Consider the following 14,465-nt stretch of genomic DNA (forward strand, 5'->3'; position numbering starts at 1 on the left):
TTGGGAAAATTTTAAACAGCAGCAAAGAATGACTAAGAAAGAAATAAAGAAAGGAAAGATAGATTACGAAAGTAAACTTGCGCAAAACATAAAAACAGATAGTAAAAGCTTTTACCGATATATAAAACGGAAAAGAGTGACTAAAGTAAATGTTGGTTTCTTAGAAGATGAGAAGGGGGATTTAATAATGGGAAATGTGGAAATGGCTGAGACCTTAAACAATTATTTTGCTTCGATCTTCACAGTGGAAGACACAAAAACCATGCCAAAAATTGCTGGTCACAGGAATGTAGGAAGGGAGGACCTTGAGACAATCACTATCACTAGTGGGGTAGTGCTGGACAGGCTAATGGGACTCAAGGTAGACAAGTCCCCTAGTCCTGATGAAATGCATCCCAGGGTATTAAAAGAGATGGCGGAAGTTATAGCAGATGCATTCGTTATAATCTACCAAAAGTCTCTGGACTCTGGGGAAGTACCAGCGGATTGGAAAGCAGCTAATGTAACGCCTCTGTTTAAAAAAGGGGGCAGACAAAAGGCAGGTAACTGTAGGCCGGTTAGTTTAACATCTGTAGTGGGGAAAATGCTTGAAACTATCATGAAGGAAGAAATAGCGGGACATCTAGATAGGAATAGTGCAATCAAGCAGACGCAGCATGGATTCATGAAGGGGAAATCATGTTTAACTAATTTAGTGGAATTCTTTGAGGATATAACGAGCATGGTGGATAGAGGTGTACCGATGGATGTGGTGTATTTAGATTTTCAAAAGGCATTCAATAAGGTGGCACACAAGGTTACTGCAGAAGATAAAGGTATGCGGAGTCAAAGGAAATGTATTAGCATGGATAGAGAATTGGCTGGCTAACAGAAAGCAGAGAGTCGGGTAAATGGGTCCTTTTCGGGTTGGAAATCGGTGGTTAGTGATGTGCCACAGGGATCGGTGCTGGGACCACAACTGTTTACAATATACATAGATGACCTGGAAGAGGGGACAGAGTGTCGTGTAACAAAATTTGCAGATGACACAAAGATTAGTGGGAAAGCGGGTTATGTAGAGGACACAGAAAGGCTGCAAAGAGATTTAGATAGGTTAAGCGAATGGGCTAAGGTTTGGCAGATGGAATACAATGTCGGAAAGTGTGAGGTCATCCACCTTGGGTAAAAAAACAGTAAAAGGGAATATTATTTGAATGGGGAGAAATTACAACATGCTGCGATGCAGAGGGACCTGGGGGTCCTTGTGCATGAATCCCAAAAAGTTAGTTTGCAGGTGCAGCAGATAATCAGGAAGGCGAATGGAATATTGGCCTTCATTGTGCGAGGGATGGAGTACAAAAGCAGGGAGGTCCTGCTGCAACTTTACAGGGTATTGGTGAGGCCGCACCTGGAGTACTGCGTGCAGTTTTGGTCACCTTATTTAAGGAAGGATATACTAGCTTTGGAGGGGGTACAGAGACGATTCAGTGGGCTGATTCCGGAGATGAGAGGGTTACCTTATGATGAGAGATTGAGTAGTCTGGGTCTTTACTTGTTGGAGTTCAGAAGGATGAGGGGTGATCTTATAGAAACATTTAAAATAATGAAAGGGATAGACAAGATAGAGGCAGAGAGGTTGTTTCCACTGGTCGGGGAGACGAGAACTAGGGGGCACAGCCTCCAAATACAGGGGAGCCAATTTAAAACCGAGTTGAGAAGGAATTTCTTCTCCCAGAGTGTTGTGAATCTGTGGAATTCTCTGCCCAAGGAAGCAGTTGAGGCTAGCTCATTGAATGTATTCAAATCACAGATAGATAGATTTTTAACCAATAAGGGAATTAAGGGTTACGGGGAGCGGGCGGGTAAGTGGAGCTGAGTCCACGGCCAGATCAGCCATGATCTTGTTGAATGGCAGAGCATGCTCAAGGGGCTAGATGGCCTTCTCCTGTTCCTAATTCTTATGTTCTTATGTTCTTGTCCCCCCCTGATAGTTAAGTTGTGCAGCATGGAGCACACCACCACAAATTGAGCTACCTGCTCAGGATGGTATTTGAGGTCGCCCCCTGAGTGGTCCACACATTTAAAGCGATGCTTAAGCACTCCAATGGTTTTCTCCATGATATTGTGAGTAGCTTTCATTGTATTGCCTCTCGGCTTCAGTGTGGATGTCACGCAGGGGGTTCATCAACCAGGTGGCGACGCCATATCCTTTGTCACCAAGCATCCAGCACTGACCTTGTGGCTGATTGTTAAACAAGTCAGAGACAGTGCTCTCACACAGAATGTGAGCATCATGGATGCTGCCCGGAAATTTAGCATTCACTGCCAGTATAATTTGCTGGTGGTCGACAACCAGTTGGACATTCAGGGAGTGGAGTCCTTTGTGGTTCCTGAAACACTCTGCGTCCTGAAAAGGTGCCCGCATCACGATGTGCGTACAGTCTATTTCTCCTTGCACCTTGGGGAGGTTTGCAATTCTGGAGAATCCTAGTGCCCTCTCAGTCTGTGTCTCACTGGTCATAGGGAAGCAGATCAAGTCCCTCCTGCATGAGTACAAAGCTTCAGTGACCTGTCTATTGCAGCAATGTGTGGCATGCTGAGACATACCGCAAATGTCGCCAGCTGAGGCCTGAAAAGAACCTGACGCGTAGAACGACAGTGCCGCGGTGACTTTGACCTCAACAGACAGTGCAGTACTGATGGTGCTGGCGGGCTGCAGATCTCCACTTATGAGCTGGCATACCTCAGTGACAACCTCTTTATGGAAGCACAGTCGCCGAAGGTAGGTGGTGTCGGGAAGTTGAGGTAAGACCGCTTGTCCCTGTACTTGTGGGGGTGTAAGGTCTGATCCTCCTCATCAGTCTGGCACGTCTTGCATTGGGCACACAATTCTGTGGAGCATACCTTTGGCCATCTCGAGTCTGCAGCATGTAATTGGTCATCAAGAAAGGGTGAGAAAGGACAGGCCCCATTGCAATAGCTCCCTGTCTTCCACCAATTGGTCACAAAGAATGAATGGTCCGACGAAGACACCTATTAAATTCCAATCGTTCACATTCTGGTAAAGTTTTTTTTTTCAGATGTTCACATCACCTCCAAAGACCTCCAGAGTGCATCCGAACTCCCCCAAGGTTGAAGCAGAGCAATCTTTTAAAGGATGCAACATGTGATGTAGAACATGGTGTCCATAACGCTGTGATTAGTTCCAGTTCGTTCCACTTTTTCCGGACGGTTTTTTGGGTGAGCGGTATTGTGGGTGATATGTGTGCGAGGTAGTGAAAGTGATGCTGGGCGATCTCCTGGCCGTTAGTTTTGGCAAATGTGACCTTTACAACAAAAAAAAGTGGGCGGCGGTATTATTGAATCTCAGCGTTAATTGTGTGCAGAATCTAACGCTGGGCAAGATTATGGGCGTTGATTTCACCCATTCTGATGATTCTGCCCCAAAAAAGTGGGCGGGTGGTATTATTTTTTTCTGGCGTTACGCACATGGGGAAAGTAACGCTCGGCGATAAGTTTCTGAAAAATGCCCGTCAGTTTCCATTTTGTGGCTAAATGACGATATATGGGCATCATCTGTCATTTCAGCGGTAAAATGAACGTTAATTGGGTGTTAAGCATGCAAAAAAAGTGGAAAATCTAGCCCATGGATTAATCAAGGACAGTCAGCATGGATTTGTTAAGGGAAGGTTGTGTCTGAAAAACTTGATTGAATTTTTCGAGAAGGGTCGATGAGGGCAGTACGTATGATGTAGTGTATATGGATTTTAGCAAAGCATTTGATAAGGTCCCACATGGCAGACTGGTCACAAAAGTAAAAGCGCATGGGATCCAGGGCAAAATGGCAAGTTGGATCCAAAATTGGCTCAGAGACAGGAATCAAAGGCTAATGATTGATGGGTGTTTTTGTGACTGGAAGGCTGTATCCAGTGGGGTTCAATGACTTGGAATTATGATGGGGGTATGATTAAGAAGTTTGCAGATGACACTAAAATAGGCTGCGGGGTTGATAATGAAGAAGAAAGTTGCAGATTGCAGGAAGATATCACTGTACTGGTCACGTGGGCGGAACAGTGGCAAATGGAATTCTATTCGGATTAGTGTGAGGTAATGCAGTTGGGGAGGTCTAACAAGGCAAGGGAATACATATTAAATGGTATGACACTGAATAGTGTAGAGGAACAAAGGGACCTTGGAGTGCAGGTCCACCTAGCCCAAAAGGTAGCAAGCCAGGTAGATAAGGTGGTTATGAAGTCATTTGGAATACTTGCCTTTATTAGTCGAGGCATGGAATACAAGAGCAAGGCAGTTATGTTTGAACTGTATAAAACTTTGGTTAGGCCGCAACTGGGGTAGCGGCAGTTCTGGTCACCACATTACAAGAAAGATGTGATTGCATTGGAAAGGGTGCAGAAGAGATTTACAAGAACATTGTCTGGACTGGAGAATTTTGGCTATGAGGTAAGATTGGAGATGCTGGGTCTCTTTTCTTTGGAACAGAGGAGGCTGAGGGGAGAGCTGATTGAGGAGTATAACATTATGAGGAGCCTGGATAGAGTGGATAGGATGGACCTGTTTCCCTTGGCAGAGTGGTCAACAACCAGGGGGCATAGATTTAAAGTAATTGGGGGGACGTTTAGAGGAGCTATGAGGGGAAATTTCTTCACCCAGAGGGTAGTAGGGGTCTGGAACTCACTGCCTGAAAGGGTGGTAGAGGCAGAAACCCTCACCACATTTAAAAAATACTCGGATGTGCACTTAAAGTGCCATAACCTACAGGGCTACGGAGTTGGAAAGTGGGATTAGGCTGGATAGCTCTTGATCGGCCGACGCGAACACGATGGGCCGAAATGGCCTCCTTCTGTGCTGTAAATTTCTATGATTCTATGATTCTATGATGATCAAAATTCCGCTCCTGCGGTAACCCGGTGTTGACCCGCTCCGCCCCCCCCCCGCCCCAGCCCCCACTACTCCACTGCTGCCAATCCATCCTAGGTGAGTCATCAGAACGCGCACCACCGATGTTCCTCCCCGATGGCGAAATTCCACCGTGAAAATCTTCAGCCCGACGGGCAGTGCCAAAACAAGCTTTTTCGCGCCAATTCATTGTGGCTGAGGCCTTCTGTAATTGTGTTGTGGCAGGATGCACTGCCGCTGTCGTTTTTTACAAAATAAATGTAAATGTTTTAAAGGGGCTAAAAATAACCATTCCCTTTTGTACAGGGATTTTAAAAAATTGTTTCAATGATAAAAAATAATTATTTTTCAATGTTTTTTTGAACTCTTACGCTGATAAAAACTGGCCTTACACCTGCTTTCACCAGGCATAAGAATTTCACGGGCATTCGCTGGGCAGAAATTCTGCAAACAGCTCAACTCTCCGCCCGCGGATGCCCTTTACCCAGTGTTTGCGTTGGCTCTGTCATGAAGACTCTTGACAGATCGCAAGTTCCGGTGCTTCACACATGCTCTTCGCGCGTGAAAACCCGGAACTTGTGCGGCCCCTTCAGGCGCTTACACACCATGTAAGCGCCCGTAGGGGCCACAAATTACGCAAAAGTCAATATTTATCATTGCCTTCGAAGTATATCCAAGTTTGCTGATGATACTAGATTAGGTGGCACAGTAAGTCGTGTAGATGGGAGCGGAAAGTTGCAAAGGGACATTGCTAGACAAGTGAGTGGGCAAAACTGTGGCAGATGGAGTTTGCTGTGGGAAAGTGCAAAGTTATGCACTTTGGACTGAAGGAAGTTAGATCAGAATATTTTCTAAATGGTGAGAAACTAGGAACTGGTGGACATGTTCAAAATTAATTTAAAAAGATAATGGAATGTTGGCCTTTATCTCCGGGGGGCTGGAGTACAAAGGGGTGGAAGTTGTAAAGGGGTGGGGTTAGCCCCCACCTGGAGAAACTGCATTCTTTTCTGGGCACCACACCTCAGGAAGGATAGATTGGTCTTGGAGTGGGTGCAGTGTAAATGTGCAGAATGATACTATTTTGGGCAGACTGGATAAGCACCCTCCTGTTATGGCCAAGGTAGAGAGTGTTCATAGTGCGTCCACCACTCTACTGTACACCTTTCAGTTCGCTGACGCAGCTGGCGAACCTCAGTCATGAAAGTCTCAGCAGGAAGATGACCACCCAGGAAACTAGTCCTGTTCCCCCTCAGCAGAATCCAAATGGTGACACATGTGGATCTGGTGGACCTTCCTGCAGGATTTGCCGTAGCACAGTGGGCGGCACACTCACCTCTGGGTCAGAAGGTTGTGGATTCAAGTCCCACTCCAGAGACTTGAGCACATAAGTCAAGGCTGACAGTCGCAGTGCAATACTGAGGGAGTGCTTCACTGTCAGAGGTGCCATCTTTCAGAAGAGATGTTAAACCGAGGCCCCATCTGCCCTCTCAGGTGGACGTAAAAGATCTCATGGCACTATTTTGAAGAAGAGCAGATGTCCTGGGGCCAATATTTGTCCCTCAATCAATAACTGATTATCTGGTCATTATCACATTGCTGTTTGTGGGAGTTGCTGTGCGTAAATTGGCTGCCGCGTTTCCCATATTACAACAGTGACTACACTCCAAAAGTACGTCATTGGCTGTAAAGCACTTTGAGACGTGCGGTGGTCGTGAAAGGCACTATATAAATGTAAGTCTTTCTTTTTTTTTCTTTTTTGGCGCATATCCATATTCCCTGCTACCAAATCCATTGTGACCAGCTTTACTGATTGACAGGCTAGTGCCTCACAACAAATGAGTTGAGGGTGCATTCCCTGGCACAGAGTGAAGACCACCTTCAGACACCATCTACTGCAGCAGTGGGCTGTGCGGGTGCCCTCAATGTAGGAGCAGGGTCTATCTCCACTTAGCTTGGCTGCGCACTTCGGGATTCCTTCTGGAGCTGCAGCATCAACTACGCTAGATGAACTTTGATGCTGAGGGCTACTTTGCCGAGCAAGTAAAGGAGCTGCTGCAGGGCTACAAGCATCTCCAGCAGAAGCTTAAGGCATTCCTGGATTAGCATCCGAGGGTATACTGATTAGGATCTGGAATGCAGGGAGTTTGCAACAAGGAAACCCCGAGATTCTGTCCAGCTCCATCTCCCCAGGCAGTGATGATGCCTTGATAGACCACTGCAGAGCCAGGTGCGTGAGCCATTGCAAGTACTTCCCTGTGAAAATGGATCACCCTGGACACTTGGCTCGAAGAGACCAGAAATAGTGTGTATCCAATGCATTAGAAGCTTGAGCCTCTATGTTTTCACAACGTGGTTTGGTTTGACCATCAGAGGAACCGTCAACTAGTGGGCATACTGTCAGCCAGATGTGCCGAGGAGATGATCCATATTGGTCTCCTCCTGAGATCCCCATCATTACAGAAGCCAATCTTCGGCCAATGCGATTCACTCCACGTGATATCAAGAAGCGACTGAACGCACTGAATACAGCAAAGGATATGGGCCCCGACAACATCCCAGCTGTCGTGCTCCAGAACTAGCCGCGCCTCCAGCCAAGCTGTTCCAGTACAGCTGCAACACTGACATCTACCCAACAATGTGGAAAACTGCCCAGGTATGTCCTGCCCACAAAAAAACAGAACAAATCCAATCCGGCCAACTACTGCCCCATCTGGCTACTCTCAATCCTCAGCGAAGCTTGTGGTCAACAGTGCTATGAAGCAGCACTTACTCACCAATAAACTTTCCACCAATGATCAGTTTGGGTTCTACCAGGACCACTCAGCTCCAGACCTCATTACAGCCTTGGTCCAAGCATAGAAAAAAAGAGCTGAATTCCAGAGGTGAGGTGAGAGTGACTGTCCTTGACATCAAGGCAGCATTTGACGGAGTGTGGCATCAAGGAGCTTGAGTAAAATTGTAGTCAATGGGAATCAGGGGGAAAACTCGCCACTGGCTGGAGTCATACCTAACACAAAGGAAAATGGTTTTGGTTGTTGGAGGTCAATCCTCCCAGCGACATCGCTGCAGGTGTTCCTCAGGGCAGTGTCCTAGGCCCAAACATCTTCAGCTGCTTCATCAATGACCTTCCCTTCATCATAAGCTCAGAAGTGAGGATGTTCGCTGATGATTGCAGTGTTCAGTTCCATTCTCAACTCCTCAGATAATGAAGCAGTCCATGCCCACATGCAGCAAGACCTGGATGACATTCAGGCTTGGGCTGATAAGTGGCAAGTAACATTCGTGCCACACAAGTGCCAGGCAATGATCATCTCCAGCAAGAGAGAGTCTAACCACCTCCCCTTGACATTCAACAGAATTACCATTGCCGAATCCACCACCGTCAACACCCTGGGGGTCACCATGACCAGAAACTTAACTGGACCAGCCACGTAAATACTGTGGCAACAGGAGCGGGTCAGAGGCTTGGTATTCTGCCGCGAGTGTCTCACCTCCTGACTTCCCAAAGCCTTTTCACCATCTACAAGGCACAAGTCAGGAGTGTGATGGAACACTCTCCACTTGCCTGGATGATGCAGCTCCAACAACACTCAAGAAGCTCGATACCATCCAGGATAAAGCAGCTCGCTTGATTGGCACCCCATCCACTACATTAAACATTCACTCCCTCCACCATGGGTGCACCGTGTCTGCAGTGTGTAGCATCTACAAGATGCACTGCAGCAACGGTTTCTTCGCCAGCACCTCCCAAACCTGTGACCTCTACCACTTAGGACAAGGGAGCACCATCACCTCCAAGCTCCCCTCCAAGTCACACACCATCCTGACTTGGAAATATATCACCGATCCTTCATCGTCGCTGGGTCAAAATCTTGGAACTCCCTCCCCTCACAGCACTGTGGGAGCACCTTCACCACACGGACTGCAGCAGTTCAAGAAGGCGGCTCACCACCCTCTTAAGGGCAACTAGGAATGGGCAATAAAAGCTGTCCTTGCCAGCGATGCCCACATCCCGTGAATGAATAAAAAGAAAAAAGGTGACATCATGGTCTTCTACCATCTACATGGAGAGTGAGTGATAATCACAGTCAGCTTCGTCATCCAGAAGGGTCAACTGTTGGGGATATTTCTCCAGTTGAGCCTGGCTCCACCAGCAATGTTTCCACAGGTCTCCTTTGTCACAGCGTCTGAACTAGAGCTGGGGGTCCTGGGTGCGCAACGTTCTCCAGGGGTTGGTGCTACAGCTAAAAGGCGCTTCAGCTAATGCTTTGACGCAAGCTCGTTGGACTCGGAGTATGATCTCGCTTTGGGGTTATTGGCTGAAATTTCTGAAAGGCTCCAGGTTCAAATTCCTGGCAAGCCCTTATTTGGGCCCAGTAGCAGCATGGATACAAAATTGGGTTAAGGGATAGAAAACAGAGTTGTGGTGCATGGCTGTTTTTTGGACTGGAGGGAGGTATACATTGGCATCCCTCAAGGTTCAGTGCAAGGACCACGGCTGTTTTTGACTTGGACTTGCGGGTGCATGGCATAATTTCAGAATTTGCAGATGACACGAAACTTGGAAGTGTAGTAAACATTGAGATAGATAGTGATAGACTGCAAGAGCACATTGACAGGCTTGTGGAATGGGCAGACATATGACAAATGAAATTCAATACAGAGAAGAGTGAGGTGATGGATTATGGTTGGATAAATGAGAGACAATACAAGCTAAATGGTACAAATTTAATGGGGGTGCAAGAACAGAGAGACCTGGGGGTGTTTGTGCAAAAATCTTTGAAGTTGGCAGGACAGGTTAACAAAGCAGTTAATAAACCATATGGAATCCTGGGCTTTAAAAGTAGAGGCTAGGGCTAGAAATTCGTTATAGCCCAGGAATGGGCGGTATCAGTAGAGAAGTTGGAGAATTAGCGCCAGGTGTGAATGCTTTACACTGCACGCAAAATTCGTGCTCACTGCTCAATAAAATGGTTGGAGCGCTAATTCAAGTTTAGAGCCCAAGCTCATTGGCGTTACACTCAAAGGGTGGGCCAAAACATGTGCAGTCTAATCGCAACTCATGATTGCCACAGGGTTTTTCCAGTGGTTAAAGGAAAGGTTCATTTATCCTGCAACACCTCCTTCTCAGCATTTTTGGCTGTGCAGCCGAAGTGTGTTGATAACAGATCCACGCCTTGGGAGGGAGCCCGCAGATTCTGCGGTGAAGCATTGGAGGTGTTGGTATTTGCTGTGCAGAGACGGATGGCAGTGCTCTACTCGGCAAGTGGCAGGAGGCCCTCACCACAAGTCTTCCGTACCACGTGGAGTGAGGTAGTGCAGCACGTCTCGGGCAATTCGTCTCGGGCAGTGTGTCTCGGGCAATTCGTCTCGGGCAGTGCGTCTCGGGCAGCGTGTCTCGGGCAGTGTGTTTCAGGCAGCATGTCTCGGGCTGCGTCTCAGGCAGCATGTCTCGGGGAGTGTGTCTCGGGCAGTGTGTCTCGGGCAGTGTGTCTCGGGCAGCACATCTCGGGCTGCGTCTCAGGCAGCATGTCTCGGACAGTGTGTCTCGGGCAATGCGTCTCAGGCAGCATGTCTCGGACAGTGTGTCTCGGGCAATGCGTCTCAGGCAGCACGTCTCGGGCAATGTGTCTCAGGCAATGTATCTCGGGCAATATGTCTCGGGCAATGTATCTCAGGCCGTGCGTCTCGAAAGTGTGTCTCAGGCAATGTGTCTCAGGCAGCACATCACGGGCAGTGTGTCTTGGGCAGCATGTCTCGGGCAGAGTGTCTCAGGCAATGTATCTCGGGCAATGTGTCTCGGGCAATGTATATCGGGCAATGCGTCTCGGGCAATGTATTTCGGGCAGCGTGTCTCGGGCAGCACGTCTCGGGCAGTGTGTCTCGGGTACCACGTCTCGGGCAGTGTGTCTCGGGCACCACGTCTCGGGCAATGCGTTTCGGGCAATGCGTCTCGGGCAATGCGTCTCGGGCAATGCGTTTCGGGCAAAACATCACGGGCAATGCGTCTCGAGCTGCGTCTCGGGCAGTACGTCTCGGGCAGTGCGTCTCGGGCAATGCGTTTCAGGCAGTGTGTCTCAGGCAATGCGTCTCAGGAAGCACATCTCGGGCAGTGTGTCTCGGGCAGCACGTCTCAGGCAGTGTGTCTCGGGCAGCACGTCACGGGCAGTGTGTCTCGGGCAGCATGTCTCGGGCAGTGTGTCTCGGGCAGCACGTCTCGGGCAGCGCCTCGGGCAGCACGTCTCGGGCAGTGTGTCTCGGGCAGTGTGTCTCGGGCAGCATGTTTTGGACAGTGTGTCTCGGGCAGCACGTCTCGGGCAGCACATCACGGGCAGTGTGTCTTGGGCAATGTGTCTTAGGCAGCACGTCTCGACAGTGTGTCTCAGGCAATGTGTCTCGGGCAGCACGTCTCGGACAGTGTGTCTCGGGCAGCACGTCTCGGGCAGCACATCACGGGCAGTGTGTCTCGGGCAATGCGTCTCAGGCAGCACGTCTTGGGCAATGCGTCTCGGACAGCACACCTCGGGCAATGTGTCTCGGGCAGCATGTCTCGACAGTGTGTCTCGGGCAATGCGTCTCAGGCAGCACGTCTCGGGCAATGCGTCTCAGGCAGCACGTCTCGGGCAATGTGTCTCGGGCAGCACGTCTCGGACAGTGTGTCTCGGGCAATGCTTCTCAGGCAGCACGTCTTGGGCAATGCGTCTCGGACAGCACACCTCGGGCAATGTGTCTCAGGCAGCACGACTCGGGCAATGCGTCTCGGACAGCACGTCTCGGGCAATGTGTCTCAGGCAGCACGTCTCGGGCAATGCGTCTCAGGCAGCACGTCTCGGGCAATGCGTCTCAGGCAGCACGTCTCGGGCAATGCGTCTCGGACAGCACGTCTCGGGCAATGTGTCTCAGGCCATGTGTCTCGAAAGTGTGTCTCAGGCAATGTGTCTCAGGCAGCACATCACGGGCAGTGTGTCTTGGGCAGCATGTCTCGGGCAGAGTGTCTCAGGCAATGTATCTCCGGCAATGCGTCTCGGGCAATGTATCTCGGGCAATGTGTCTCGGGCAATGCGTCTCGGGCAGCGTGTCTCGGGCAGCACGTCTCGGGCAATGCGTCTCGGGCAATGCGTTTCGGGCAACACATCACGGGCAATGCGTCTCGAGCTGCGTCTCGGGCAGTGCGTCTCGGGCAATGCGTTTCAGGCAGTGTGTCTCAGGCAGCACGTCTCAGGCAGCACATCACGGGCAGTGTGTCTCGGGCAGCACGTCTCGGGCAGTGCGTCTCGGGCAGTGCGTCTCGGGCAATGCGTTTCAGGCAGTGTGTCTCAGGCAGCACGTCTCAGGCAGCACATCACGGGCAGTGTGTCTCGGGCAGCACATCACGGGCAGTGTGTCTCAGGCAGCACGTCTCGGGCAGTGTGTCTCAGGCAGCACATCACGGGCAGCGTGTCTCAGGCAGCATGTCTCGGGCAGTGTGTCTCGGGCAGCACGTCGCGGGCAGTGTGTCTCGGGCAGTACGTCTCGGGCAGTGTGTCTCGGGCAGCACATCTCGGGCAGTGTGTCTCGGGCAGCACGTCACGGGCAGTGTGTCTCGGGCAGCACGTCTCGGGCTGCGTCTCGGGCAGCACGTATCGGGCAATACGTCTCGGGCAGCACGTCTCGGGCAGTGTGTCTCGGGCAGTGTGTCTCGGGCAGCACGTTTCGGACAGTTTGTCTCGGGCAGCACGTCTCGGGCAGCACATCACGGGCAGTGTGCCTCGGGCAGCACGTCTCGGGCTGCGTCTCGGGCAGCATGTCTCGGGCAGCACAATGCGTCTCGGGCAGTGTGTGTCGGGCAGTGTGTCTCGGGCAGCACGTCTCGGGCTGTGTCTCGGGCAGCATGTCTCGGGCAGCACAATGCGTCTCGGGCAGTGTGTGTCAGGCAGCGCGTCTTGGGCAGCGCATCTCGGGCAATATGTCTCGGGCAACGCGTCTCGGGCAGCATGTCTCAGGCAGCACGTCCCAGGCAGTGCATCTCTGGCAGTGTGTCTCGGGCAGCGCGTCCCAGGCAGCGCGTCTCGGGCAGTGTGTCTCGGGCATTGCGTCTTGAGCAGCACAATGCGTCTCGGGCAGTGTGTCTCGGGCAGTGTGTCTCGGGCATTGCGTCTCGGGCAGCGTATCTCGGGGAGCGCGTCTCGGGCAGCGTGTCTCGGGCAGTGTGTCTCGGGCAGTGTGTCTCGGGCAGCACATCTCGGGCAGTGTGTCTCGGGCACCACATCTCGGGCAGTGTGTCTCGGGCATTGCGTCTCGGACAATGCGTCTCGGGAAATGCGTCTCGGGCACCACATCTCGGGCAATACGACTCGGACAATACGTCTCGGGCAATGCGTTTCGGGCAGCACATCACGGGCAATGCGTCTCGAGCTGCGTCTCGGGCAGTGCGTCTCGGTCAATGCGTTTCAGGCAATGTGTCTCAGGCAGCATGTCTCGGGCAGTGTGTCTCAGGCAGCACATCTCGGGCAGTGTGTCTCGAGCAATGCGTCTTGGGCAGCGCATCTCGGGCAATGCGTCTCGGGCAACGCGTCTCAGGCAGCACGTCTCGAGCAGCGCAATGCGTCTTGGGCAGTGTGTCTCGGGCAACACATCTCGGGCAACGCGTCTTGGGCAGCGTGTCTCGGGCAGCGTATCTCGGGCAACGCGTCTCGGGCAGCGCGTCTCGGGCAGTGTGTCTCGGGCACTGTGTCTCTGGCAGTGCGTCTCGGGCAGTGCGTCTCGGTCAATGCATTTCAGGCAATGTGTCTCAGGCAGCACATCTCGGGCAGTGTGTCTCGGGCAATTCGTCTCGGGCAACGCGTCTCAGGCAGCACGTATCGGGCAGCGCAATGCGTCTCGGGCAGTGTGTCTCGGGCAACACATCTCGGGCAACGCGTCTTGGGCAGCGCGTCTCGGGCAGCGCATCTCGGGCAGTGTGTCTCGGGCATTGCATCTCAGGCAGCGCCTCTCGGGGAGCGCGTCTCGGGCAGTGTGTCTCGGGTAGCGCGTCTCGGGCAGTGCGTCTCGGGTAGCGTGTCTCGGGCAGTGTGTCTCGGGCAGCACGTCTCGGGCAGTGTGTCTCGGGCACCACATCTCGGGCAGTGTGTCTCGGGCAGTGTGTCTCGGGCAGCGCGTCTCGGGCATTGTGTCTCGGGCAGTGTGTCTCGGGCAGTGTGTCTCGGGCATTGCGTCTCGGGCAGCGCATCTCGGGGAGCGCATCTCGGGCAGTGTGTCTCGGGCAGCACGTCTTTGGCAATGCATCTCGGACAATGCGTCTCGGGCACCACATCTCGGGCAATGCGTCTCGGGCAACGCGTCTTGGGCAGCGTGTCTCGGGCAGCGCATCTCGGGCAACACATCTCGGGCAACGCCTCTCGGGCAGCACGTCTCGGGCAGTGTGTCTCGGGCAGCGCATCTCGGGCAATGCGTCTCGGGCAACACGTCTCAGGCAGCACGTCTCGGGCAGCGCAATGCATCTCGGGCAGTGTGTCTCGGGCAACACATCCCGGGCAACGCGTCTTGGGCAGCGTGTCTCGGGCAGCGCATCTCGGGCAACACATCTCGGG

The sequence above is a fragment of the Pristiophorus japonicus genome, chromosome 9 (genome assembly GCF_044704955.1).
Source record: "Pristiophorus japonicus isolate sPriJap1 chromosome 9, sPriJap1.hap1, whole genome shotgun sequence".
NCBI classification, from domain to species: Eukaryota; Metazoa; Chordata; class Chondrichthyes; family Pristiophoridae; genus Pristiophorus; species Pristiophorus japonicus.